The sequence below is a fragment of the Ambystoma mexicanum genome, chromosome 11 (assembly GCF_040938575.1).
Source record: "Ambystoma mexicanum isolate Mex_15411 chromosome 11, UKY_AmexF1_1, whole genome shotgun sequence".
NCBI lineage: Eukaryota > Metazoa > Chordata > Amphibia > Caudata > Ambystomatidae > Ambystoma > Ambystoma mexicanum.
The window spans coordinates 419695894-419723144 of NC_090934.1; the positions used below are offsets into that span (position 1 = coordinate 419695894).

Below are 27251 nucleotides of genomic sequence, written 5' to 3' on the forward strand. Positions count from 1 at the left end.
AGAGCGTTTGGTTACCGGGTTATAGGCGCTTGCTGTGTGGTGTACAACAGTGACTCCCACAGCAGCGTGCCCTTTCTATGTGGTCAACCGCATGGCATAAGCACTTCTAGGTGCTTTGTGGCTGAAAAGAAACGATTTTATCCCAAGAAGTGCCTGTTCCAGGAATGGACATCCTAGAATATACTTTATTAACCAAATTGTTCGTTTACAACTGATTGAATGGTACATTTGACCGAATTCGGCCAGTACCATTCAATCGATTATAAAAACATACCAAACATGTGGAGCAGGGGTTGCAGGGTTTCCCCCCGCTTCCTCAACTTGGGAGGCGGAGGACCAAAAAAATAGGGGTCCATGTGTCGACGGATCCGACCCACGCTAGAGTGACAGAGCTGATGCCACAGGGTTGCAGAGGACGTGGAGGGGAGGAAACAGGAAAGTACGGGAGGGTGGGTGGGGGCAGTCGCATTTGGGTTTCATATTTATTGGGGTTTTTTGTTCGTCTGATAATTGTTCTAAGGCAAGCAGATATTGCGGACAGTTCACCACAAAGGATTATCCGAATATACAGCGCCCTATGGAGCAATTGGTAGGAAATCAGAAGGCGCTCACGGACACACAGAGCATCTGCGTGGAGTCGGGATTCTGGGCGTACGAGGGTCGGGTGGGCACTGTAAAAAGGGGTCACCAGTGTCAGGAAAACCAAGGACACTACACTTATTTAGCAACACAGCAAGAGGTGCAAGTTATGTAACCTTAAAATCAGTCCACCAGCTTCGAAAGGGTGGGGTTTTAATGCCGCATTTTAGAAGGCGCACTCGCCAGCTTAAATAGCTGAGCGCTGCATTCACGTCACGACCGACGAAATGTTTCATTTCAATCCATTAAAACTGAATTAAAAGTTAAGTAGACTTTATAAGAAGTGGCATTTCTCCGTAAATTGGCGTAAAATTGAGCAAAATATGCAGACGAGGCAGGAAATTAGAGGCCAAGAACAGCTCCGCGGTAACAGGTGGGCCCAGCCGGCGTGAAAGGTCATTCCTTCGTCTCCCGGGGTGTCCAATCAGAGCCCCGAAATCTGTCCTGCGGACGCAATCAGTCATCAGCCTTCCCAGCCGGGGACTGGGGAGCCCAGAACAGGGGGGCGTCAGTGTGCGGAGGTTGCGAGAGGATAGGGGCTGGAATCAGGGGTGCAGAGAGGGGGCTGCCAGTCATGGCAGCTGGGTGAAAGGAAGTATACAGCTAGGAAGGGTGGACCAGGCCCACATGAAAGGCTAGGCTTAAAAGGAGATTTAGGGGGCGGACCAGGATAGGAGGCAGAATCAGGGCTACAGTTACAGGGTTGCGATTGGGATTGCGATGAGGGATAGGTGTGGGTGTACCTCTAAAGTTTTCATGGGGTGTGCCTATCAGTAAGGGCGGGGTTTAGAGAAACCTAACGGTATGGCTGGGCGCGGGGTAATTGTTGGGTTTACAATAGGATGCGGGTGAAGAGTACTTGTAGAGGTGCCTGGAGTATTGCTATTACTAGGGGAGACAATAAAGCAGGGGCAGTGCTAGACATTGTGTTTGTTTTTTTACTGTGGGATCCCACACGCGACCTGGCATGAGAGAGGGCTTCTACTCGCCCCCTTCTTATCCCACTTAAACATTTGACTCTCTGAAGATTAATCAAGAACACCTGGGGAAAAACAAGAGAGGTGCGTTTCCTGTAATGCCGCAAGCAAAGTATAAAAGGTGCACACCTTTTAAACCTAAAATCTGTACTTCAATATTTCCTGCAGAGTATAACCTTAACAAAAGATTTCACAGGGGTCCTGATCAGACACTCAAGTGGTCTTGCAGGTAAGTGTCTCGCCCCTGACCCTAAACACCAACGGTAGCCAGTGGTGGAATCTGTCTACGGTCCCAGGAAGCCTCGTGACAGGAAGTTCCTGTATGTGCATCCGGCTTGCAGGATGTCTCATGGTTGGAATGTCACTGCTGTCTCAGGGTTGGCAATAACTGCATGCGATAAACAGTCGTATGTTTGAAAGCTCATGCATGTCCCAGGGTCTTCATTGTTGGAAGTTCGTGCATGTAACAGGCTGCCTCCGTCTTGTGGTTGGAAGAGCTTGTATGTCACAGAACGCCTCATGCTTGGAAGGTTTTGTGGAACACAGGCTGTTTGGTGGTTGGCAGTCCCTGCATGTCACAAGTTGTCTCGTGGCTGAAGGTGACTGCATGTCACAGCACAGGATGTTTCAGGGTGGGAGTATTGTGTGCCACAGGCTGTCTCGTGGCTGGGAGTTCCTGCATGTCGCATGCTGTCTTGTGGTTAGAGGTGTCTGCATGTCACAGCATGTCCCATAGCTGGATGGTTTTGTGTCACAGGCTGTCTCGTGGCTGGGAGTTCTTGCATGTCACATGCTGCCTCGTGTGGTTGTAGGGCCTGCATGTCACAGGATGCCTCATGGTTGCCAGGTTTTGTCACAGGCTCTCTCTTGGTCGCAGGTGCCTGCATGTCACAGCATGTTTCATGGTTGGAAGTGTCTGTGTGTCACAGGCTCTCTCGTGGTTGGCAGTGCCTACATGTCACAGGATAGATATCGTGTGGTTCGAGGTACCTGCTTGTCACAAGAGGCCTTCTCACTTTCACTTGAATGTAACCGGGGATACCTGCAGCCCATAGGCTGTCTCGCTATTGGAGATGCCTCCATGTCAAAGCGTGTTTCATGGTTGGAGGGTCCTGCAGGTTACAGATTGTCTTGTGGTGGAAGGTGCCAGCATGACCAGAGATGTCTCTTAGTTGTGATGTCACAGGTTGTCTCGTGGTTGGATGTTCCCGCATGTCACTTGTCTCATAGCTGAAGGTGTCTGCATATCACAAGGTGGGTGGTTCCTGGTTTAAATTCAGAGGCTGTCTTGTTGTTGGTGACACTTGCATGTAGTTGGCTGTCTTGTGATTGGAAGTGTCTGCATTTCACAAGGTGACGTGTGATTGGAATGTCACAGGCAGCCTCCTTGCAGGCACTACCAGCATGCCAGCGGCGGTCACGTGGTTGGAGATTCCTATAATGTGATAGGCCGTCTCGTGGTTGGGTGTTCCTGCATGGCACATGATGTTTCATGGTTGGAGACTCCTGCATGTCACAAGGATTCCCGTGGTTGAAGGAGTCTGCAGATCGCAGATTGTCAGATGTCTCGTACTTGGAATGTCACAGGCCATCTCGTCTTTGGAGACACCTACGTGCCACCAGATGTCTCGTGCGTGGATGGAGTTGACCCCATGTCACAAGGTGTTCCATGTTTAAAGGTCCCTGCATGCTGCACGTTGCCATATGGTTGGAGGTGCCTGTGTGTGACAAGATGTCTCGTGGTTGGAGTGTCTCGTGTGTGGAGGTGCCTGCGAGTGACAAGATGTCTCGTGGTTGGAAAGTCAGAGAGTGTCTCGTGTGTGGAGGTGTCTGCGTGTGACGAGATGTCTCGTGGTTGGAAAGTCAGAGAGTGTCTAGTGTGTGGAGGTGCCTGCGTGTGACAAGATGTCTCGTGGTTGGAAAGTCAGAGAGTGTCTCGTGTGTGGAGGTGTGTGGAGGTGCCTGCGTGTGACGAGATGTCTCGTGGTTGGAATGTCAGAGGCTGTCTCGTGGTTAGAGGTGCCTGCATGGCATAGGATGTGTCATGGTTAGAGGTCCCTGCATGCCGCAATGTAGTTTGATGTCTCTGCGTATTACAAGATGTCTCGTGGTTGGAATGCCAGAGGCTGTCTCGTGGTTAGAGGTGTCTGCATGTCATAGGATGTGTCATGGTTAGAGGTCCCTGCATGCCGCAATTTAGTTGGATGTCTCTGCATGTTACAAGATGTCTCGTGGTTGGAATGTCAGAGGCTGTCTCGTGGTTAGAGGTGCCTGCATGGCATAGGATGTGTCATGGTTAGAGGTCCCTGCATGCCGCAATGTAGTTGGATGTCTCTGCGTATTACAAGATGTCTCGTGGTTGGAATGTCAGAGGCTGTCTCGTGGTTAGAGGTCCCTGCATGGCATAGGATGTGTCATGGTTAGAGGTCCCTGCATGCCGCAATTTAGTTGGATGTCTCTGCGTGTTACAAGATGTCTCGTGGTTGGAATGTCAGAGGCTGTCTCGTGGTTAGAGGTCCCTGCATGCTGCCATGTAGTTGGAGCTGCCTGCGTGTCACAAGATGTCTCGATGTTGGCATGTTAGAGGCCTCTCAACGTTGGGGAAACCTGCGTGTCATAAGCTGTTTGGAGGTGCCTGCATGTCACAGGCTGTGTCGGGCTGGAGGTGCCTGCATGTCACAGGCTGTGTCGGGCTGGAGGTGCCTGCATGTCACAGGCTGTGTTGGGCTGGAGGTGCCTGCATGTCACAGGCTGTGTCGGGCTGGAGGTGCCTGCATGTCACAGGCTGTGTCGAGCTGGATGTGCCTGCATGTCACAGGCTGTGTCGGGCTGGAGGTGCCAGCATGCCATAAGCTCTTTCGAGCCTGGGAGTGAGGGGCGAGGAATTGGACGCCCCACTCTTTTGCTGAGCTCACAGCATCAGCAGCTGCTCTGTGTCTCCCCTGGTGGGAGGGGGGACGAAACAAAGGCATATTGTATCTGAGGAGCCCGGGCTCGTGATGACAAGGCGCATAGGAGGCAGGGCTTTCACTTGGAGGGCTGGGGGGCGTTGGCAGATCTGAAATCCTTGGGGGATGAAAGACAGAGGGTGGAGGGTTGAGTCAGCACAGCACAGCTCTGAGGGCGACGTGACACCACGCCCCCCCCCCCGAATGTCTATACTGGAAACGGGAAGGGCGGGGCATCTTTTGGTCTGGCTTTTGTGGGCTGAAAAGTTAATTACAAGACCCCGGGCCGTCTACTCTGCCTTATAACTACTACTACGGATCTCATTGCGCATGCTCCTCTCCTCCGCCAGCTTCCCACTGCTGCTCGAGTAATGGCCGATGTGCACTTGAATTCCAAATTTAAGCCAGTAGGGAACATAGTTCCACTACTTCTTTTCAGCGCGAAATCTGAGCAAAGTGCAAACCCATCCGCCCCTCCCCCCTAACCCTCCCAGACAACACCTCGCACGATTGCTTCTGGACCTAGAGCTCCAGATGAGGCCTGCAGAACTGGACACGACTCAAGAGGTTTCCAGCTCTAACTGGACACTATACCTCAGATGTGGCCTTCAGAACTGGGTACAATTCCAGATGTTGGTCCTATAATTGGGCACCATGAGCCGCCAGAATTGAAGAGCTAGACACCCAAGGAACCAGACATGACCTCCAGAACTGGACACAATATAGCACCATATTTAGATCATTGCTTGCCAGGCATCACAGCATTCTATACACGGAGGATCGCATTTACTGTGACATTTAACTGGAAACTGCTAAACTTTCCAAATGCTTCCAGCCTGAAATAAATCATCTGAAAACCTCTTTTCACCAAAACAACCCAGCTGTGGATGAATTGTCCACTTTTTCTGAGACTCTGCATCCAATCCTGGCCATGCCGGGTGCTCAGCTCGCTAATGAGGCTACTATGCTCATCCTCATGCCTCCTACCAATAAGGAATTATTTCCATTCACACGATGCAGCCCCGGATACCCTAAAACGGCTATTGCAACTCCACTCTTGAAGGGCTCACGAGCAGACCCAACTAGCCAAAGATATGCCCGTATTGAATCTTCTCCTATCGGCTAAAGTTTTGGATCAAGTTGTGGCGCAGAGATCACAGAGCAGAGCAGATTAACCTCCAAGGAATGTGTGAGGACATTCCACACACAGTCCATCTGCTTCCTGCACAAAACGCATAGTCACATGCACTCCAGGAAAAGACAGCCTACAGGCACCGTCTTGCACTGTTATATTCAGCTGGAATGTGACAGCCCCGGTTACATCATGCACTGAACGCGGTGCAGGTTGATCTCTAGATGGAGCTGGAGTCTGGCAGTGTTGTAACCTTGATCTTGTCAAATCTTGGGTGGCCTTCAGCGCAGTCGATCATGCCCTCCAATTGAAAGTGGAGGACAAATTGGGTGGTCTACCACATTGAGTTGCAATGGATGAGGTCCCTTCCGGCCAACACAGTGTACACTGTATCACTGCCACTATTCACATCTACCTTTACTTTCTATGAATATGATGTACCAAAAGGGTCCACCCTGTCGCCCGGCTCTTTAATAAATATCTAATTGCATTGATGAATAGAGTTCATACCTTTGGCAATCCGTTTGATTTTAATGCCATTAACCCCAAGCTTTTGGTTCAGGCGACGCCACCCGTGGTGTCCCTCATGTCCTTTTCCCAGCGGCCTCTCATTTCCTGGCTTACTTTAAATTCCTCCAAGACTGATATCATGTTGTTGGGTGCAATGGCTCCCACATTGTCATGTCAGATATGAACCCCAGTTTTGGGCACTGCCCCACTCCAGTGTCAGCAGGGAACAATCTGGGAATCTATAATGATGCTGAACTTTGCCTGGCACCCCAAACACCCATGTTACCGAAACAGGCTTGCTCATTCTAGAAGTTCTGCAGAAGACTTTCCCCATGCTGGCAACCCTAGTCTTAGGTATTTCACTCATCGACCTTCCAAAGTGTCCATCTTGGCCTCCTGGAGTGCTACCTTTATCACCTGTGAGCAGGGGGTGTTGCTAGTTCTGGAAAAGATCTGGGGCTACGCTAATGTCGGAACACGGGGCTAGCTATCCTTTTGGTGGTAGTCCCTGAGCTTCTATCCGGAGCTATAACCAAAAGACCCGGGGGCTATATCCCTCTCAGCCCCCTTAACAATGCTTCTGCCTGTGAGGCAGCCAAAATGCTGCTGCTCACCTGGCCTTCCACCTGGGTCAACGGGAACCAACTCCCTGCTTTTTGCTCATTGCACCACTGTATGGCATAGACCACGACAGAATACATACTCAATATGGGCACTTCGCAACTGAGGAATTCTCCAGATAGGACCCCAACATGGAACCTGAGAGTCCAGCTGTGGCTCTGTAAAGGGACACCAACTCCAGTGCTTGGCTCCAGAAGGAGATGTGATCCCCACAGTCCCACTGTGGTCTTCAGAATGGGGCATTTGTCTCTGGACGTGGGCTTCAAAACTGGACACTGTGCTCCAGATGATGTGAACTTCGTGAGATACTCAAAATGTGGACTCTACAGCAGGTCCCAACACTGCATATGCAAGTTGCAGAGTTGCACACAATACTAAGACAAAGCCTTCAGACCGGACCACAACACTCCATGTGTGACCTCCTGAAACGGTCGCATTTACAACATTTTGGGACAGCAGAATACGCCACTGGCCACCATATGTATCTTCCAAAACTCAACACAATACTCCAGTCCTGTCATCCAGAAATGTTAACAATATTACAGATACAATCTACCGAACTAGACACAATAATCCAGACCTGGCCTCCAGAACTGGGCAGAATACTGCAGACGAAGGAATGGAAACTATGTTCCAAATAAAGTGAACTTGATGTGATTGTCCATGTGGAACAGGTGCAACAGGACACAAATACCCCAAATGCAAATCACTGAACTGAACACAACACAGTTGAAGCCTTCTAAGCTGAACACAAAACCCCACGTGTGCCTCCTGAAAAGGACACATTTATGGAATATGAAGACTTCGCAATACACTGCAGACCATTTGCCTTCCAAGACTGCATTCAATAGTCCAGCCCTCAGAAACGCACACAATATTCCAGACCTCGCCTCCAGAACTGCACACAATATTCCAGACCTCGCCTCCAGAATTGGGCACAGTACTCCAGACTTGTCCTCCAGAACAGGGCACAGTACTTCAGATGCAACCTTTAAAGCGGCACACAAAACTTCACACCTGGGCTCCAGAACTGGATGCAATAGTACAAATGCAACCGCAAGAACTGCACACAGTATCCCAGACCTGGTCTCCAGAACGGTGCACAATACTACATATTCAGCCTCTAAAACTTCACACAATAGTCACAATGGTACAGATCTGGCCTTCAGACCCGTGCGCAGTACTACAGAGACAAACTCCAGAAATGCACACAATAGTCCAGACCTCTCCTTCAGAATTGCACACAATAGTTTAGACCCGGCCTCCAGAACTGGCAACAACACTACATAGGCAGCCTCCAGAACTGCAAACAATACTCAAGATGCAACCTCTAAAGCTGCACACAATACTTCACATCTGGCCTCCAGACCTGGGTGCACTACTACAAATGCAACCTCCAGAACTGCGCACAATAGTCCAGACCTCTCCTCCAAAACTTCACACAATAATCCAAACATTGGCTCCAGAACTGGGCACAATGCTGCAGATAAAGCTTCCGGAGATGGAAACAATATCACAGGTAAAGTTTCCAAAGCTGTACACAATACTCCACACCTGCCCCCCAGAACTAGGCACAATACTACATATGCAGACTTCGGAATTGCACACAATACTGCAGAACTAAGCACAATACTCCAGATGACTGCTACATCGGCACACAGTACTTCTCATCTGGCATCCAGACGTGGGTGCAATACTACACATGCAACCTCCAGAACTGCACACAATACTCCAGACCTGGCCTCCAGAACAGGGCACAATACTACAGATTCAACATCTAAAACTACACACAATAGTACAGATCTGGCCTTCAGACCTGGGCACAATACTACAGAGGGAACCATCTGAACGGCACACAATAGTCCAGACCTCTGCTCCAGGACTGCACACAATACTCAAGACAAGCCTCCAGAAGTGGTAAGATTACTACATATACAGCATCCAGAACTGCACACAACACTCCAGCCATCTCCTCCAGAAATGCACACACTACCCCTGACCTGGCCTCCAGGATGGGGCACAATACTACGGATTCAACCTCTAAAAAGGCACACAATAGTACAGATCTAGTCTTCAGACCTGGATGCAATACTACAAAGGCAACCTCAAGAACTTCAAACAATAGGCCAGACCGCTCCTCCAGAACTGCACACAATACTCCAGACCCAGTCTCTATAACTGGGCACAATACTCAAGACGCAACCTCTAAAGCCGAATGCAATATTTCCCATCTGTCCTCAAGATCAGGGTGCAATGCTACACATGCAACCTCCAGAACTGCACAGAATAGTCCAGACCTCTCCTCCAGAACTGCAAACAATACTTCAGACCTGGCCTCCAGAACGGGCACAATACTACAGATACAACCTCTAAAACTGCACACAATAGTACAGATCTGGCATTGAGACTTGTGCGCAATACTACAGAGGCAACCTCCAGAGCTACACACAATACTCCAGACCTCTATTTCAGAACTGCACACAATACTTCAGAGCCGGCCTCCAGAACTGGGCACAATACTACAGAGGCAGCCTCCAGAACTGCACACAATACTCAAGATGCAACCTCTAAAGCTGCACACAATACTTAATATATGGCCTTCAGACCTGGGTGCAATACTACACATGGAACCTCCAGAACTGCACACAATAGTCCAGACCTCTCCTACAGAACTGCACACAATACTCCAGAACTGGGCACAATACTCCAGATGCAACTACTAAATCTGCACACAATACCTCCCATCTGGCCTCCAGACCGTGGTACAAAACTACACATGCAACCTCAAGAACTGCACACAGTAGTCCAGACCTCTCCTCCAAAACTGCACGCAATACTCCAGACCTGGCCTCCAGAACTAGGCACAATACTACATATGCAGACTTCAGAACTGCACACAATACTCTATATCTGAGAACAATACTACTACAGATGCAACCTCCAGAACTGCACACAATTATTCAGACCTAGACTCTAGAACTAGGCACAATACTAGAAATGCAACCCCCCCCCCATGCCCGCAGAACTGTGCATAATACTGCAGATGCAAGATCCAGAAGTGGGCACAATACTGAAGATAAAGCATCCAGGGCTTGAAACAATTATCCCAATCGGGCATCCAGAACTAATGCCCAGACTTGGAGCCAAATCCGATATTCCAGGTGCAGCCCCCAGAACTGGATCCAGACAAAGAATTTTGAACTGCACACAAAGGTCCACACGTGGGCGCAGGGAGGGGCTAGAACAATGATCCAAAAATGGCATCCAGAACTTCAGAAAATGCATGCATCTGCCTCTTCCCCAGCCCCTGTGGACTTTCAGAGAGGACTCCTGCGCATTCTCTACCGGCCTCCAGTTAAACCCAATGGACCTCATTACAAATGTGGTGGAAAGGCAACAACGGCGCTGGTAGTGCTACCGGCACCGTTGTTACCTCTCCGCCACATTACGAGTTCTGCTTGTCGGTGCCGGACTGCACACGTGGTCTGACCAGGCATGCAGACCGGCACCCGCGAGCAGAACTCGTGATTGCACCTGCACCATTATTAACGGTGCAACCATGCTGCCGACCCCATTCTGCCCTATGGGGCAGAATGGGGATCGGGAGACCGGCCATACCGGCACCGCGAATGGGCAATTACCGGCCCATTCACCTCGTAATGGGCCGGTAATGGCCCGTTCACGGGTGCCGGTAGCGAGTTTGGTGGTAGCTGTGCCCTTAATAAGGGCACGGCTACCGCCAAACTCGTAATGAGGCCCAATGTAATTCTAGGGCCTCATTACAAGTATGGAGGTAGCCATGCTGCTTTTAGCAGCATGGCTACCCCCATACCGGGTACTGGGTGCCTTGAATGGGGAAATACCGGGCCATTCCGACCTTGGAGGGCCCGGTATTTCCCCATTCAGGGAACCCGGACTCGGTACATCCTCATTCCCATTTGAGCCCCCATAGTGCTCAATGGGAATGGGGAGGATGCTAACAACGGGCCCGTTAATGACAGGCCCGTTGTTAGCATCCTGGTCTGCTCACGGGTGCCGCTAAGGACGCCTGGTTTTAGACGTGATTAAGCTGTGTCCCGAGGCAAAATTATTCTGGAGAGAGATATCTGAAAGACTTACTCTAATCCTGCAAACCAATATTCCATGAAGGCTTCTGTCTTTATCATGGGTGATGACAAGCTGGTGCGTGGTCTGCCCAAAGTGTGTAAAGGCTGGCTGTTCAGGGGCTGTATGATGGCTAAGAAGTTAATTCTGTGTGCCTGGAAGTCAACCACTAGACTTGACATCGAGGAATGGATCCAAGACATGCTGCCTCGTTCTACGTTTGAGAAGACCCCTTAGAAGTGTAAAGAGGACCTTGATACACTGAAAGGTATTTTGGGCCCCTTTCTTGAACTATATGGTTAGTCTGTTTGATAAGTGTTTTTTTCTTTTGCATACTTTGGGTGAATATGATTATATATATATATATATATATATATATATATATATATATATATATATATATATATATATATATATATACATACACACTGTCTTTTCCCAAATTATAGGTTGAGTTCATGCCTGTTGTGGCATTGTTAGGCCTCTAATATTGTGTATGGATTACGCTTTCTTGTAATGTATAAAACAGTCTGTATTTGATGTAATTTGTTGATCTAAATAAACTTTTAAACAATTAAAATAATCGGTTGGCTTTTCCGATATGATAGGTTTTTTATAACACGCTTTATACCTAGAGGTTTCTAAGCGCGGACCTGGGGATCGAACCTGTGTTGCTTCCAAGGCGAGTATTTGCCACTGAGCTATCCTCCCGAGACAAATGACGATAAATGTGTTTCTTTGTATTCAGTTTTGCATTTCATTTGATAAATGTGCACAATAAGTCACAGAATGCAAAGAAAACAAGAAGACTGGATGAAATGTATAATGTTCTGTTATTTGATTTATTATTTATTTTAACAGTTTTTTTATAACGCACCTAATACCATACCTGAGTTCGGTTTCTAAGCGCGGATCCGGGATCCTTACCTCTGTTGCATTGCGTGGTCTAGCTTCCAAGACCAGCGCATTGCCCCTGTGCTATCCTCTGTTATTGGGACTTGTATAGAGCAATGTTTGCAATTTATGAAAACCAGAATTGCAAGTACCAGAATCCAAACAATAAAATGGGAATGTGTGAAATGTATTTTTTAACAAACAAGAAAGAGATCCACAAGCAGAGCAATATTCATTGCATTGCCATTTAGTTTGTGAAAAATGGTAAGCTTGGAGGGAGGGGTGGGATCTGTGCCCTAGGGGTCACTAGGGGAAGCAACAAAGTGAAAGCATACTCAGATTGAGTTGAGGTTTTAATATATTTAGATTCGAAAAAAGAAAACCATTAAAAAACATATGACATTATTCAAAATCATACACAAGATTTTGTTGAGGGTATATACAGATAAAAGATACATGTATTTACAAAATTAGATCCTTAGAGCTGACAAATCACAGGTAAAGAAAATTAGTTAAATTGAAATAATCAAAAAAGCAATCAAGAAGAAAGAAAAAAGGAAAACAAAACAGAACAATCTGACAGGATTTAACTCATTTGCAGAAAGTTAAACAGTTCCTGCTTGAAAGCAAGTCAGGATATTGTTACATATAAATCCTATCGGGCTGTAGTCCTTTCAAGACTATAGACCTGCTTAGTATTTTAGACAAGTCTGTAGATTAATTAATGCCTATGTGTGTAATGTATACAGAGAAAAGCAACACTGTAAGTATCAGACGGCAACAAAATATAAACAATGAGAGACATTTATAATGGAGAGAACAAAATCAAGGACGTTATTTGGGGGTTGCAAGTGGTTTTCCTTGCTACCCCTGTGGTCTCCCTGGCCACACCTAAAAAAAGGTATTTTTTCTTTTCTTTTTTACTTTGAAGCTCCTGGGATGTGGACAGTGCCATGTGGCTCTTTGTTTCTGGAGAGGATGGAATTTAGGTTGAGGCCTCTTAAAATAAAACGTGGGGTTCCGCAAGTGTAACATTTTGGGCAGTGACCCTAAATAAGAAAGAATAAGAATCACAAATAATTAGTCTTTCTGGAATTGTATACAATAATTGCTAGACTCATTAAAGGGGTGAAAGGTCATGTTCTATCGCACTTCCTGTGATCTTGTCAAAGGTCAAAGGTCATGTGATGTCACTTCCACTACCCCTGGCATTTTGTTGAAATGACGCCCCTAAACCAAACTACAAGTACCAGACTGCAAAGAAAATAAATGGGACTGGTTGAAATGTATACGGTGAAAAACAAAACTACAGGTACCAAAATGTAACAAAATATAACCAATGAGTAACATTTACAATGGAAAGAACAAAACTGCAAATACCAGAACGTAAAAAATACAAATGGGTGAATGACATGTATGATGGGAATAGCAAAACTATACGAACCAGAATGCAACCAAATAAAGAATGCAACACAATAATACTGGTCTGCGGACGGTGCACCTATAACATCCAATGTGGTCCAAAGTAAGATGGCGGCAGATCATCTACCCCAGCAGGGGCTGCCCCGTGCCACCCCACGAGCCCCACCCTGCCCGCATGTTCGCTCCCTGTTCAGCGCTGCCCGATTCAGCCAAGAAAGGCGTGCAGGAGCCTCCACATAAGGCACTCCCAGCATCACAAAAGCAGAGAAGGGGCAATGCTGGGATAATACCCGGACAATGCCTGACCTCCCAGTGGCCCATCCAGAAGGGGACGCTAGGAATTCCCTGAAAGGCGCAGTGGGAGTGGAGGGGGCGGGGCGTTATCTTAAATTTCACTTGCTTAAGCATCAGGAACAAAGGATGCTCGAGGGCCTATCACCCCGGGCGCCCCTCATCCCTGTTGTCTGTTTCCAACCTCCGGTTTAAAAGACATTTACACGGATCTCTGCGACCTCATCCTCCCTCTCCGGCCCACACAGGCCTCTTGAATGCAGACTGCTGCTCCTCTATGGAAAGGGGGGTCCAAACTCAGCAAAGAGCTTCTGAAAGGCCGGGCCCCAGCCCATTGCCCTACAGAAGTAAGTGGGTAGATTTGCTATACTCTGTGACCCCCCCGCCCCTATGTATGAGGGACACCCTGCTGCAGATCAGTAGCCGTCCGACATGTGGACAAGATCCACGCTGAGTGGAGCAGGCCCTCTTACGCGAAGCTTCCTCATTGGCTCAGTTTCCGCGATTAGTCCGTGTTTTTAGATTGAAGGTGGCTCGAGCTGCACAGTCCCAGGCGGCACTGCGCCTACCAGAAGTTCGAATCACTCTTATCTCCAAGCAGAGATGAGTTGGGGCACCCCAGTCCTGGTGTTCCGAGAGGTGTGTCACCATAGCGGCCAGGGTTGGCTCGAGGCGTCTTTGAAGGATAAAATGCTAGGATCTCTGGGCCAGTCCCAACATGCTCCCAACAGTGCCTGTTCTACCCAAAATACCTGCAGCGGTACTTTGGTCACCCACCGTGCTCTAAGGAGTACCGGGGTCACCCCGAAATCCTCCAAACAGAACCTGGACCATCTAGCATGCGACAGAACCACAATCAGGCCTAAGCCCTATATGGCCTACAGGCTCTAAAAGGGCCCTTGGAACCAGTAACATGCACAGGACAGTACCTTGGCGATCCCTAACCTACATCCTTAAGAATATACCCCGTCTGGTGTATCCACGCTACCACAAGCCCAACACATAATATCCGGGGAACCCCAAGGTGTTCTGACCAATCCACAGCTTGATGCCCTGGCTCTCCCTTGCCCCCAACTCCAGGGGCCACTGACAGGGTCTGGTCATTTCCCAATATGCACCGTATGTTACATGTCTCTGTCCCAATGTTATCCCAGTGCTACCAAGGTCTGTCCCGACCTGTCGCGGACAAGATTCTTTGGACAATGTTCCCCGGGTAGTACCCTGGCCAAGAAAGCTTCTCTGAAAGGAACACAAGCAGGCCCCAATGTGCTTTTGATGCCCGTGGGCATGCACCAACATGCTCCAAATTGTAAATGTGCCACTAAAAATCACCACAATGGCACAGAGGCTTCCACAGCACAGAGCAGGTGATTTCTGGGTCACCCCAATCTGCCCTGCAAGATACCAGAGTACAGATCAGCTATACTTGGGTAGCCCAATGTGTTTGGCTGGTCCAGGTAGTGCCCTGTCCCATCCCATGTGCCACGGGTGGTCCCTGGAATGGCTTTAGCAAGCTAAACATGTACGTCACTAGGGTGGTCCCTTGGTCCTCCTCAACTCCATCTACATGGTATTTATTTATTTATTTTATGTATTTATTTATTACATTTGTTACACGCCAAGGCCCTTAGGTATCACTGCGAGGTTACAGTTTGTTAATGCATAAGAAAGTAGCCAGTATGGCGAAATTACATTGCAGAGAAATGCACAGTAGTGATAATAGTTATATACAAGTAAAATACAGCATGGGCGCAATATTTACAACACAAGGGTATATACAGAAACCTCATTAATTCGGTAGGCTTTTAGTATTGTATTTAATGTAAATTGAAAAGTCTAGTTTTTAGCCGTTTTTTGAATCCTGAGAGTGTTTCCTCATTTTTTATAACTATTGGTAGTGTTCCAATGTTTAGGAGCTAGGAATTTGAAGCTACTGCCCCCTGCTCGAGTGTATTTGGATCAGGGTATAGTTAGCAGTGTTTGGGTGTTGGGTTTGAGGTCTCTAGTGGTTTCTTTTTTGGTGATCGCATGGTTGAGGTAGATGGGAGCATTTTTGTGGAGGCATTTGAAAGTGATGCATAGAGTTTTGAAGATATTCTGGATTTGATGGGTAGCCAATGGTGTTCTCTTCTGATATTAGAGATGTGATCCGTTTTCCTGATTCCAAGAGCTGCTCTCAAAGCTTTGTTCTGTAAGAGTTGTAATTTATTAAGGTTTGAGGTGCCCAGTAGTAGCACATTACAGTAGTCGAGCTGTGATAAGATGAGGGCCCTGGCTGGAGTGATGCAGTTAGAAGGTGTCAGGAATTGGCGACTGAGAGAAATGAGTAGTGGATGCAGTTAAGGCATTGATGTGTTTTGCCATAGTTAGGTTAGAGTCAAGATATAATCCTAAGGTTTTGACATGTTTTAGTACTGGTATTGAGGTCCCGTCAATATTGATGCCAGAGTAATCTATGTGCAAGCCGCTTATTTTGGATTGGGGGCCCTTCCCATCAATCTCCTCTGAATGGTACGTGGGCTCCTATCAACCTCCTCTGGATGGTATGTAGGCTCCTATCAACCTCCTCTTGATGGTATGTCAGCTTCTATCAACCTAACCTGGGTGATATGTGGGCTCTCCCATACCACCTCTGGATGGCACCTGGGTCCCCTCAACCTGCTCTGCATGGAACATGGGCTCTCCCTAACCTCATTGGGCTGGTACCTTAGCTCCCCTCAACTTCCTCTACATGTTAGGTGGGCTCCCGCCCTAACCTCCTTTAGCGGGTCAATGGGCCCCCATCAACCTTCCCGAGGTGATATGTGGGATCTCCCTAACCTCCTCTTGATATATGATAGTTTAGATGGTGCGTGTACTCCCAGCAGACTCCTCTGGGTGATATGTGGGCCCACTCTTACCTCCTCTGCAGAGGCGGTGCTAGGGGGGCTATAGCCACAGGTATTTCGGTTGTAGCCCCGAATAGAAGCTATGGGGTTACAACCAAAAAGGCTAGCTAGCCCCGACAGACCCAAAATGAGTGTAGCCCCAGATCTTTTCCAGACCTAGAAACACCCCTGCTCCTCTGGAAGGTACATGGTCTCCTATCAACCTCCTGTGGGTGATATGTGGGCCCTCTCTTACCTCCTCTGGATGGTACATGGTCTCCTATCAACCTCCTCTAGGTGATATGTGGGCCCTCTCTTACCTCATCTGGATGGTACATGGTCTCCTATCAACCTCCTCTGGGTGATATGTGGGCCCTCTCTTAGCTCTTCTGGGTGGTACATGGTCTCCTATTAACCTCCTCTGGGTGATATGTGGGCCCTCTCTTACCTCCTCTGGATGGTACATGGTCTCCTATCAACCTCCTCTGGGTGATATGTGGGCCCTCTCTTACCTCATCTGGATGGTACATGGTCTCCTATCAACCTCCTCTGGATGATATGTGGGCCCTCTCTTACCTCATCTGGATGGTACATGGTCTCGTAGCAACCTCCTCTGGGTTATATGTAGGCCCTCTCTTACCTCCTCTGGATGGCACTTGGGTCCCTCCAACCTCTTCTGGATGGAACATGGGCTCTGCCAAACCTCCTTGGGATAGTACCATTGCTCCCCTGAAACTCCTCTATATGATATGTGGGCTCACCCTTACCTCCTTTGGGTGTTCAATGTACTACCATCAACCTCCTCTGGGTGATATGTGGTCTCTCCCTTACCTCTATTGGGTGGCTCCTGGCTCCCCCAATCTCCTCTATATGGTACTTGGGCTCTCCCTAACCACCTCCTCTGAGGGGGCCATAGCCCTGGGTCTCTTGGTTGTAGCCCCGGATAGAAGCTCAGGAGCTACAACCAAAAGGCGAGCTAGCCCCGAGTCCCGACAGTAGTCTAGCCTCGGATCTTTTCCAGACCTAGCAACAGCCCTGCCAAGCATCTTCCCCGCTTCATCTTCCACCCCACACAATTCCTACAGTGTGGTGTTAATCCACGAGGCGGTAAAGGCTGCCCTGGGCCTCTTTTCACGCAGAAGAGAAGGTGAGCGCAGGGCTAAGCACTGCTTTTCAAAAGAAGTTGATACTTGGTCTCACTCAAAAGTGCTTAAACTCGTGCTCAGGGTCACACCCCAAAATTCCCAAGGTGGAACCCTGACATTCCCCAACGCGCATTGGAATGTATGCCACATATGGTCCTTGTGCTAGACACCAAGGACCGAATGCACCAAGCTGTACCCAGGTCGCTGCCCATATACCCGAGTCTCCCCCAATATGCTCCAGGCCCAGTGCCTCGGTCCCCTGCAGCCTGCGTGGCATCCGATGCGCCCCAGCGGGGCCTGGGCGGCGCCGGGAACCGCCCATTGTATTCTTAAAGGCACAGGGCCAAACCCAACACGTCCATACCCTACATGGCCCACGACAAGGAGCTCCAGGTGGTACCTGTGCTACCCCCTCCCTGGCCCCATGGTTCAGAATAATGCAATTTGGTGAAAGCGGCGGAACAGCTTTTTATGGTATGATGAGGGGGGTATCAAAGACCCCCCAATCCGTGTTCCACGCACAGAATTGGTAAAAGCGATCTCTGAGGCGTGTGGCTTGATTCCGGGGTCCAGTCGTTGGCAGTCGGCGTTTAGGGCTGCCCTGATGTTAAATTAACACCTCAAGAGAGCGAGGGGGCATGCATGCGAGGGTCCAAGCAAGTCACGCGGCTTCCCCAGCAAGGTCAGCGGGGGTCTGTCAGATCGGCGGGGGGAGCAGCCAGACGTAGGGCGCAAACGTCGGGCTTGGGTAGCTCACGGAGGGATGTTTCTAAGCACTAGGCGGGTCAGGCAAGACCCCGTGGTGCGTTCTCTAGTCATTTCGCCGAGTTGGGCTCAGAGTGGGCGGGCAGGTCCTGGGGCAATGTGAGGTTGTGCTGAGCTCGGGTGGAGTTGTATAGCTTTTGGGGTGCTATCTCTGAGCGCTCGTTGTGGTAATTCTAGGGTGCTCTCTCTCGGGGTTGGGCAGAGATGCATGGGCAGCCTCGCCGGGTCTCTCTGAAGTGGGGGGTTGGAAAGGCTCTTGACTGGTCTCGCGGGCAGTTCACTGGGGGCGGGGTGACCTCCGGGGCTGGCATCTTGCATGTAGCGGTCTCTCGGGGATCGGTGTGGTTGGTTGGATTATCACTCGATCTGGGCCGGCAAATGCCGTCCTCCTTCTGGGGTCGATGCACCTATAGCCCCGCGTTCTGTCAGGTGACCGGACTCTTGCTCAGGGACAGGGAATGGGGGCCCTTTCTCTGGGCCGGGTCTGGCGTTCCATCGCATGGCTCGGTGGGGGTGCGTGGGCAGATTCTGAGGTGTCCAGTCACAGGAGGTCATGGGGTTGTCGTCGCTAGGGCAACTTCTGGAGTTCATACCACAGTCGGGTGTGGTGGGCCGATATCAGGGTTCTCTCTGGAGTGCCTTCATCAGGGTGCAGTGAGGGGTGGGAGGCTTATGGTGTTACCTCTGGGGAGATGGGTCCATTCTAGGGTTCTCAGTATGGCAGGTACTGGGGTTCTGATGAGTTGGACAGATTCTGTTTCCACCAAGGCTCGTGGAAGGTTGGCAGATTCTGGGGCTCTCTCAGGGGGAGATTGCGTGGTTCTCTCAGGGTCAGATTCTGGGGTTCTCTCGGTGGCAGATTCTGGGGTTCTCCCAGGGGCAGATCCTGGGGTTCTCTCTAGGGCCGATTCTGGGGTTCACTCAGGGGTAGATCCTGGGCTTCTCGCTAGGGTCGATTTTGGGATTCACTCAGGGGCAGGTCCTGGGCTTCTCTCTAGGGCAGATTATGTGGTTGGCCCTAGTGATTATTCTGAGGTTCACTTGGGGGCATATCCTGGGGTCCACTCAGGGGTAGGTCCTAGGGTTCACTCGGGGGCAGATAGTGGCGTTCTCTCTAGGGCATATTCTGGGGTTCAGTCAGGGGCGGATCGTGGGCTTCTCTCTAGGGCAGATTCTAGGGTTCTCTCTCTAGGGCATATTCTGGGGTTCTGTGCAGGGCAGATTCTAGGGTTCTCTCAGGGGCAGATTCTAGGGTTCTCTCAGAGGCAGATTCCGTGGTTCTCTGTAGGGCATATTCTGGGGTTCTGTGCAGATTTTAGGGTTCTCTCAGGGGCAGATTCTAGGGTTCTCTCAGGAGCAGATTCCAGGATTCTCTCAGGGGCAGATTCTGGGGGTCTCTCTATGGCAGATTCCGTGGTTCTCTCTAGGGCACATTCTAGGGTTCTATGCAGGGCAGATTTGAGGGTTCTCTCAGGGGCAGATTCCAAGGTTCTCTCTAGGGCATATTCTGGGGTTCTGTGCAGGGCAGATTTTAGGGTTCTCTTAGGGGCAGATTCTAGGGTTCTCTCAGGGGCAGATTATGGGGCTCTCTATAGGGCAGATTCCCTGGTTCTCTCAGGGGCAGATTCTAGGGTTCTCTCAGGGGTAGATTCTGGGGCTCTCTCTAGGGCAGATTCCCTGGTTCTCTCAGGGGCAGATTCTAGGGTTCTCTCAGGGGCAGATTATGGGGCTCTCTCTAGGGCAGATTATAGGCTTCTGTCTAGGGCAGATTCTAGGGTTCTCTCTATGGCAGATTCCGTGGTTCTCTCTAGGGCAGATTCTAGGGTTCTCTCAGGGGCAGATTCGGGGGTTCTTTTTCCGGGGTCAGAGTTTGGGAACAGTCTGTGGTGGTGGTGGGATTTCGGGCTGCGCTCCTTCGCGGGGATCGGGCGGTCGTTGGAACGTTCTCTGTCGCCAGCACTTACTTGTTTTACTGCTGCTGTCCCCCTTTCTGTGGCTGGTGGGCTTCTGTAACTTTCTTTGGTTGCCCCGAGGTACTCCTGGGTTCCGCCTAAAGCACTCCTATTAGCAACTAACTTGGTGCAAGTGCTCCCGCAGTCCAGACTCCAGACACACGCCTCCTTCGCTTGGCTCAGCTCTCGCTCTCTCTCTCTCTCTGCTCCTTATCTCCCCCCTTTGTGTCCACAGAACTAGTTCAAGCTGGTCACATATAGGCAAACTTTCCAATTAACTTGCAGAATGACGTCATTCCCCCACCCCCGCCCCTTCCTCCTCCCCGGCTGCAACAAAAGGTAGTTTTCCCAAACTTTTGCCAGCAGAAGCCGCCTCCTCCTCCCCCACCTTAGGCTGGGAGGGGGAGGCGAGGCGGGAGCCCTCCAACATCCAGCAGCAGCAGTCAGAGCAGGGCATGCCTGTGGCGTCTCTCTCAGAGTTGCATGGGATCGGAGCTAACATCTTTCTTAAAACCCTCAGGGTCACCGCAGGCTTTTTCTCAACTCCTAGGGTCCGATCAGACATCCCTGCACAGCCCTCGGTATCAGAGCAGGCATCTCCCTGTTGCAAACCCTCAGGGTCACAGCAGGAATCTCACAACAGAGCATGGAGCGCCAGGCCAGACACCTCACCGCAGGGCCCTAAGTATAAGAGTAGACTTCTCTCTGCAGGGCCCTTTGGCGCAAATTAAAGCACACAACCACAGCACAGGTTCCAGGGTCAGAGCAGACATCTCACTGCGGATCCCCGAGTTCCAGAAAGCAGATGTCTCTTAGCACCCGTCCCGAGCAGGTCTTCCCTGTTTAGAGTACCCAGGGTGAGGGCAGACGTCTCTTAACCGAGCGCGGAGGGTCAGACCAAGCACCTCGCCACAGTTCAGAGCATATCTGTCTCTGCAGAGACCCCAGAGTCTTCAGTACAGACATCTCCTCTACAGAGCCAGTGTAAGAGTGTGCATCTCACTTCGGGACAGCAGGCATCTCTCTGCAGAGCTCCTAGAGAGAGTTCAGGCATCTACCAGAGAGCCGCGCCGGGAGTAAGAGAGTGCATCTCACTTCGGGCGTTCGGGACAGAGCAGATATCGCTCCACGGAATCTTATGAGTCAGTTCAGACATCTCAAACGAGAGGCCTTGGGGTCATAGCATGATTCTCTCTACAGGGCCCCTAGAGTCAGTTCAGACATCTCTCCATAGAGCCCCAGAGTGCATCTCACTTCGTAGCCCTCTGGGGGGGGGGGGGGGTGGAATGTTTGGTGTGTCATGCAGGGGTATGCTTTTGAAGTGGGGGGAAGCAGCCCCCCCAACCCACCAAAGCATGGGGGCAATACCCTGGGGGCAGATGGGTGATCATCTGCCCCCAGGGAAGGGGGCAAACCAACATATATATATATATATATTTTTTTAAAACGTAGTTTTAGGTGGGGGTGGGTGCAGGTGGGGCCACTAGCCACCAGGGATTTTTGCAAGGGGGTAGCCCTCTCCCCCCCACCCTAAGTGGATAGGGGCACCTCCCTGGGGGAAGATTTCTGCCCCTAGGAAGGGGTACGTGAGATGCCCCCCATCCATTTGGGGTGGGGGGGAGAGAGGCCACTGTAAATATTTGCAGAACCACCCCCCAAGATTGGGGCAGTATGTTTTGACCACCCTGGGGGCAGATGGCCACACACATGTGCCCATTTGCCCCTAGAGAAGGGGAAAAACAAAAGAACCCAAAACATTATAACTTGTTTTGGGTGGGGGTGGGGGGCCTGGTGGATCCCACTAGACCACCAGGATTTTTTTGTGTTTGAAAGGGGGCCCTCTCCCCCCAACCTAAGTAGATGGGGGGGCACCTTATGTAGCCCTCCCTGGGGGCATATTTCTGCCCCTAGGAAGTGGTACATGAGATGCCCCCCATCCATTTGGGGTGGGGGGGGGAGTCCATTGCAAATATTGGCAGAGCCACCCCCAAGCCTGGGGCAGTACGTTTTGCCCCCCCGGGGGCAGATGGCCACACACATGTGCCCATCTGACCCTAGGGAAGGGGCAAAACAAAAAATATATTATAACTTGTTTTGGGTGGGGGTGGGTGGACCGGGGAGACCCACTAGACCACCAGGATTATTTGTGTTTGAAAGGGGGGTGGCCCTCTCCCCCCACCCTGAGTGGATGGGGGCACCTTATGTAGCCCTCCCTGGGGGCAGATTTCTGCCCCTAGGAAGGGGTACATGAGATGCCCCCCATCCATTTGGGCTGGGGGTGGAGAGGCCACTGCAAATATTGGCAGATCTAGCCCCCAAGCCTGGGGCAGTACGTTTTGCCCCCCTCCCCGGGGGTAGATGGCCACACACATGTGCCCATCTGCCCCTAGGAAAGGGGCGAAACAAAAATAAAACAAATTATAACTTGTTTTGGGTGGGGGGCCACTGAAACACCATGGATGTTGTTAGTGGAAAGGGGGTAGCCCTCTCCCCCCCACCCCAAATGGATGGGGGGCATCTCATGTAGCCCTCCCTGGGGGCAGATTGCTAGATTGGGGTTATCAGTGGGTTAGCCTTTTCTCTTTGCGCCCAGGTAGGTGCACCCACACATATGAGTTACTGTTTTCGTCGGGACATCCATGGGAACGTGGGAAGGTGGGACATCTGTTGTTGGCGGCGTGTTTCGGTGGGTGGGCAGATGGAAATGTCTCTGAAATTTGGTGGAAAAAAACACAATTTTCAGACATTTTAGTTTGGACACCCACCGAAACACGCTGCCAACAACAAATGTCCTACCATCCTGCGTTCCCACAGGTGTCCCAATGAAAACGGTACCTTACATGTGTGGGTGCACGTACCTGGGCGCAAAGGGAAAAGGCTAACCCACTGGAAACATGAAGCCTTTCGGCAGAGCAGATTTTGCTCATGTGGACAACATACATATTTGGGCCTATGGTGTCGAAGCCACCAAGGAAAACAGGGAACCGCAAGCATTTCCAAAAAGAGGACACCCGTGGGAATCCACAGAGGTCTGATTTGCGCGAATCGCCCCTGAATTTATTACCCACAATTCCTGCAAAGTCTGAAATGTTTCGACTGCCTACATTTGGGGAAAAAAGGGGCCACATTTGGCCAAGATATGTTATGTAACAAAAAAGTTACAAGGGATTGAATGGCGACATACCGAAATCACCAAAAAAGGCCTTGGCATAAATGCCCATGGCAGTTAAGGGGTTAAGACGGTAAAGCCCCAGAAGAGATATAATTTGTAAGGCAGCCCAGTGAGTTAATGCTCCAAATGCAGATTGTGCACAGGAATATGTAACACCTGTGTTCAGCACCTGGCTTAATCTTCCAGTGGGATAATATGCGGAGGGAATGCATTCAGCTTCCGATGCAACACAGCATTTTCCAGGTCAACTGGTTCAGAAAAAGTGGTGGAAAGCACTATTACTGTCATGTTTTCTAATTTGCCGGATTTTCGTGCATTTTCTGGGTGGAGTTCGGGAGCCGAGTGGACACACCAGGACCCCCTGTATTTCCTGCTCCCCAAGACAAATGTGGCCTTACTGCCAGCATGGATTATCATGCTGGAAATAAGGAAAGGGATTCCTTTGGGATCTCCTTGGAAATTAAACCTGGTGAAAGCGGGCAGAGTCCAGAGGAAGCCATTGTCAATTCCGCCAGCAAACGCTAATTGCGCGAGGTATTTACACTCTTCCAGAGTGGAAAAGCAATGTGATTTCACCTGCCTTTTAAGCTAAAATCTTCCATTTTGTGGCAGAAAAGTAAAAACTTGCGCCAATGGACGTGGTCCACTCCATGCAGTTACTTTGCACCTTGATGCTTGTGGGTTTTGCGTGATGCTACACATGTAATAGATAAATAAATACTTTTGACATGACCCCAGATAAATGGCAATTCATGATCAGAATGAGTGAACATGGCATGTCGCTGGTAAGAGGGTGTCCTGTGCTTCTTGAGTGCATTGGCAAATGCCCTTAATTTCCTTCTCACATTAAACAGGTGCTTAAACCCATCAGTGTGGATTGCGCAATAATAAGTCGACAGATGTATTTCAAATGGCCAATTTAGATCTTTGGGTGACATTGTCAAAGTGGGATAATGTTGCCCAGAATGTGCCACTTTCTCTGCAGAGTGAATTGTGCCCACCCCGAGGAAGAAGTGTGAAAAACCCACAAGGGCACCGTGCCCTCCTCTTTCTGTGTGTGTCTTCCCCACAGTGCGACAGATGCCGACTCAGACATGGGTAAGTCTCAGGTGGCAAGCCTGTAACCTAGGTGATGTGGCAAAGGATTCAAGACTTCAGAGGCTGATAACATTAGTAGCATTGAGTTACATGCCATCTGACAGGTATGTGTCATAAAGTTGCAAAGCAGAGCTGTTAGTGGGCTAAAGCAGGAGGCAATGTCTGCCCACCCTCAAAGGGTACGTACGACCAAAAGTAATAGGCCCCTCCCCCCATCATGGCTGTAAGGGCCAGGCTACAAACCAGGGCAAGAATGCCCTCCAATCATTCATGCCCACGAGTAGGGTACCCCTTGTGCTCCAGGAACCCTGTTGAGCAACCTCTGTGCTTTCCAGGTGATACTAACATTATTTAAAGCCAGAAGTCTAAAAGGTAATCGCTTAATTGCAGCTGGAAATTAGCTCCTGGTGTGATCCAAATGTCTTAACCAAGTGTGACATCATCCCCTTCATTTATAAGCAATATGTGTGTTCTCGCATTTCTTCATCCACTGAATTACTGTTAGAAACAAAGGCAAGAGTTGTGTCTCTTGTGTAGGCATTAGGAAGGCAGTTGCCAGCCTCTGGCATAATATGCCCATGTTCTTCCAATATTGGCTAGCTGTTGCCCTCTTATGGCCAGGTAGAACCATTATGGCAGTGACTGGCAAATGCCTTTCCCCGGCAGACAGTAAAGCGGAAATAAGAGGCCGATTCAAGACACAGAACAAATAGCAGTTAAGACAGACTGGAGCTGCCATTGCTGTGTCAGGGAGAATATGTTGAGTGTTCAAACAATGAGGTACGTATTAAGCAAGCAAGCAGTGAGACAAGGGAGAGGCAAAGAAAGGCCAGAGGGGTTCTTTGAATAGTGTAACAGGGCAGAGGACCCATGCTCTGCCGTCCTAGTAACATATGAGAGAATCAAATAGATCAGGCTTTGCAGCAAATGTTAAACGAGAAAGGAACAGAGTCCAGCTCTGCATTCAGAATAACAAAGACAAAGAAAGGCTATGCTCTAAAGCCAGCATGAGATGGAATAGGAGGGACCAGACTCACCGTGAGAGGCTGGCCCGGCCCACACGGGAGTGCTAGAGGGGCAGCCCACATAGCGGACTGCCCCTCTGGCCACCCCCCTGGGTCCACATACACCCCACCTACCAGGGCATCCCCGGGTCCGACGCATCCGGCCGCGGACCTGGGGAGTGCTTATAAGGGGGTGGGCTTGCTATCCCTAATCCTCCTTGTTTGCTGTACCCCCCGGAGGACAGTCAAAGCAGCAACATCACACACCTGGTCCCTCTACTCCAATAACAGGGCTTACTCAGAGGTACAAGCAAGATTTCCTCTTTCTTTGAAACCCCCATCCTTCCATTCCAAGAGACACACACGTCTCCTTGCCCCCACACAAAAAAAGTAGCAACTTGCAGTTGGTAGAAAAGGCGGCAACTCCTTTATTTGGCAGGAATCCACTTACAGGTGATCTGCCTCTTAACGAGCTGGCGTCCTAGCTGTGGCCCACTGGAAGTAATTGTTATTTCCTCTCTCTTACCATGAGCTCGTAGTCAGATGACAAATCCGGAAATGCAACATATAAAGACATGTTCTTTGCTGCTGCATCCTTTTAATTTTCTTCTGTTTTCTTTTCTTCTTTTCTCTTGTTTTATACAGTGATGATATTTGTAATTTAATACGTACTGCTATTTTAATTTTAATGTTGTGAAAAGTCGAGTTCTTTGACTAAAACACAATAAATACATTTTAAAAAAGCAAAGTCCCCAAGGTGTCCCCTGTCCCCCTGAGATTTTATGTGTGTCCTACGCCACTGCCTCTGGGCCAGAGCAGATATCGCTCTACAGAATCTCCTGAGTCAGTACAGACATCTCCCCACAGATCCAGTGTAAGAGTGTACATCTCACTTCGGAGCAGAGCAGGAATCTCTCTGCAGAGCTCCTAGAGCGAGTTCAGGCATCTACCAAAGAGCCCCGCCGGGAGTATGAGTGCATCTCACTTCGGGCACAGAGCAGATATCCCTCTACAGAATCTCCTGAGTCAGTTCAGACATCTCCAATGAGCGCCCTTGGGGTAAGAGCACGATTCTCTCTACAGGGCCCCTAGAGTCAGTTCAGATATCTCTCCAGAGAGGCCCCAGGGCAAGAGCGTGCATCTCACTCCAGGGTCATTTGGGGGAGAGCAGGAATCTCTGCAGATCCTGTGGGGTGCATTCAAAGGTCCCAAACTGAAGATCCCTTTCACCTAAAAAGCAGGATTTTTCGACACTGCCACAAAACGTCTTTTCATGTGTGTTTTCCAAGTTAAAATTGAAGGGCCATGTGGAAAAGGCCTACCTGTCACTACCAAAGGAGGAAAAGCAGCATCTTTATATTGTTTTTTTTATTTGCATTTAATTGATTACAATTTTTTAGCAAAAAGAAGAAAAACACATTATTTCCAGTCCTATTCCAGTATGGTCTTTTGTGTAGCTCTCACAAAATGACCTTTAAAACAATTTGGTTAAAAATCAGACCACTGCGATCACATGCCTGGTCTTGCTACCAGTTGTCAAGATGGTCCACCAGTTGTCTGCGTCCAGTAGCATGTATTCTGACATCAGGTGTCCGAGTTGTTTGGTTCGCTCCTCTTTTAATGCCGGTCAGAATAGCAGTTTCACACTTTCCATGACGGATTCGTCTTTGCAAAAAAGACAGCTGTTCTGTTTAGTAAACCTTTTATTGC

General features: G+C 49.6%; 1 protein-coding gene across 1 annotated transcript in view; it reads right to left on the reverse strand.

Annotated features, from left to right (window-relative positions):
- Positions 1–20516, reverse strand: part of MDK (midkine) — a 142511-nt gene extending 121995 nt beyond the window's left edge. The window contains exon 1 of the mRNA XM_069623222.1: positions 20280–20516. The gene's annotated coding sequence lies outside the window, so the exon portion shown is untranslated. The remainder of the gene's footprint in view (positions 1–20279) is intronic.
- Between the last annotated feature and the right edge of the window lie 6735 nt (positions 20517–27251).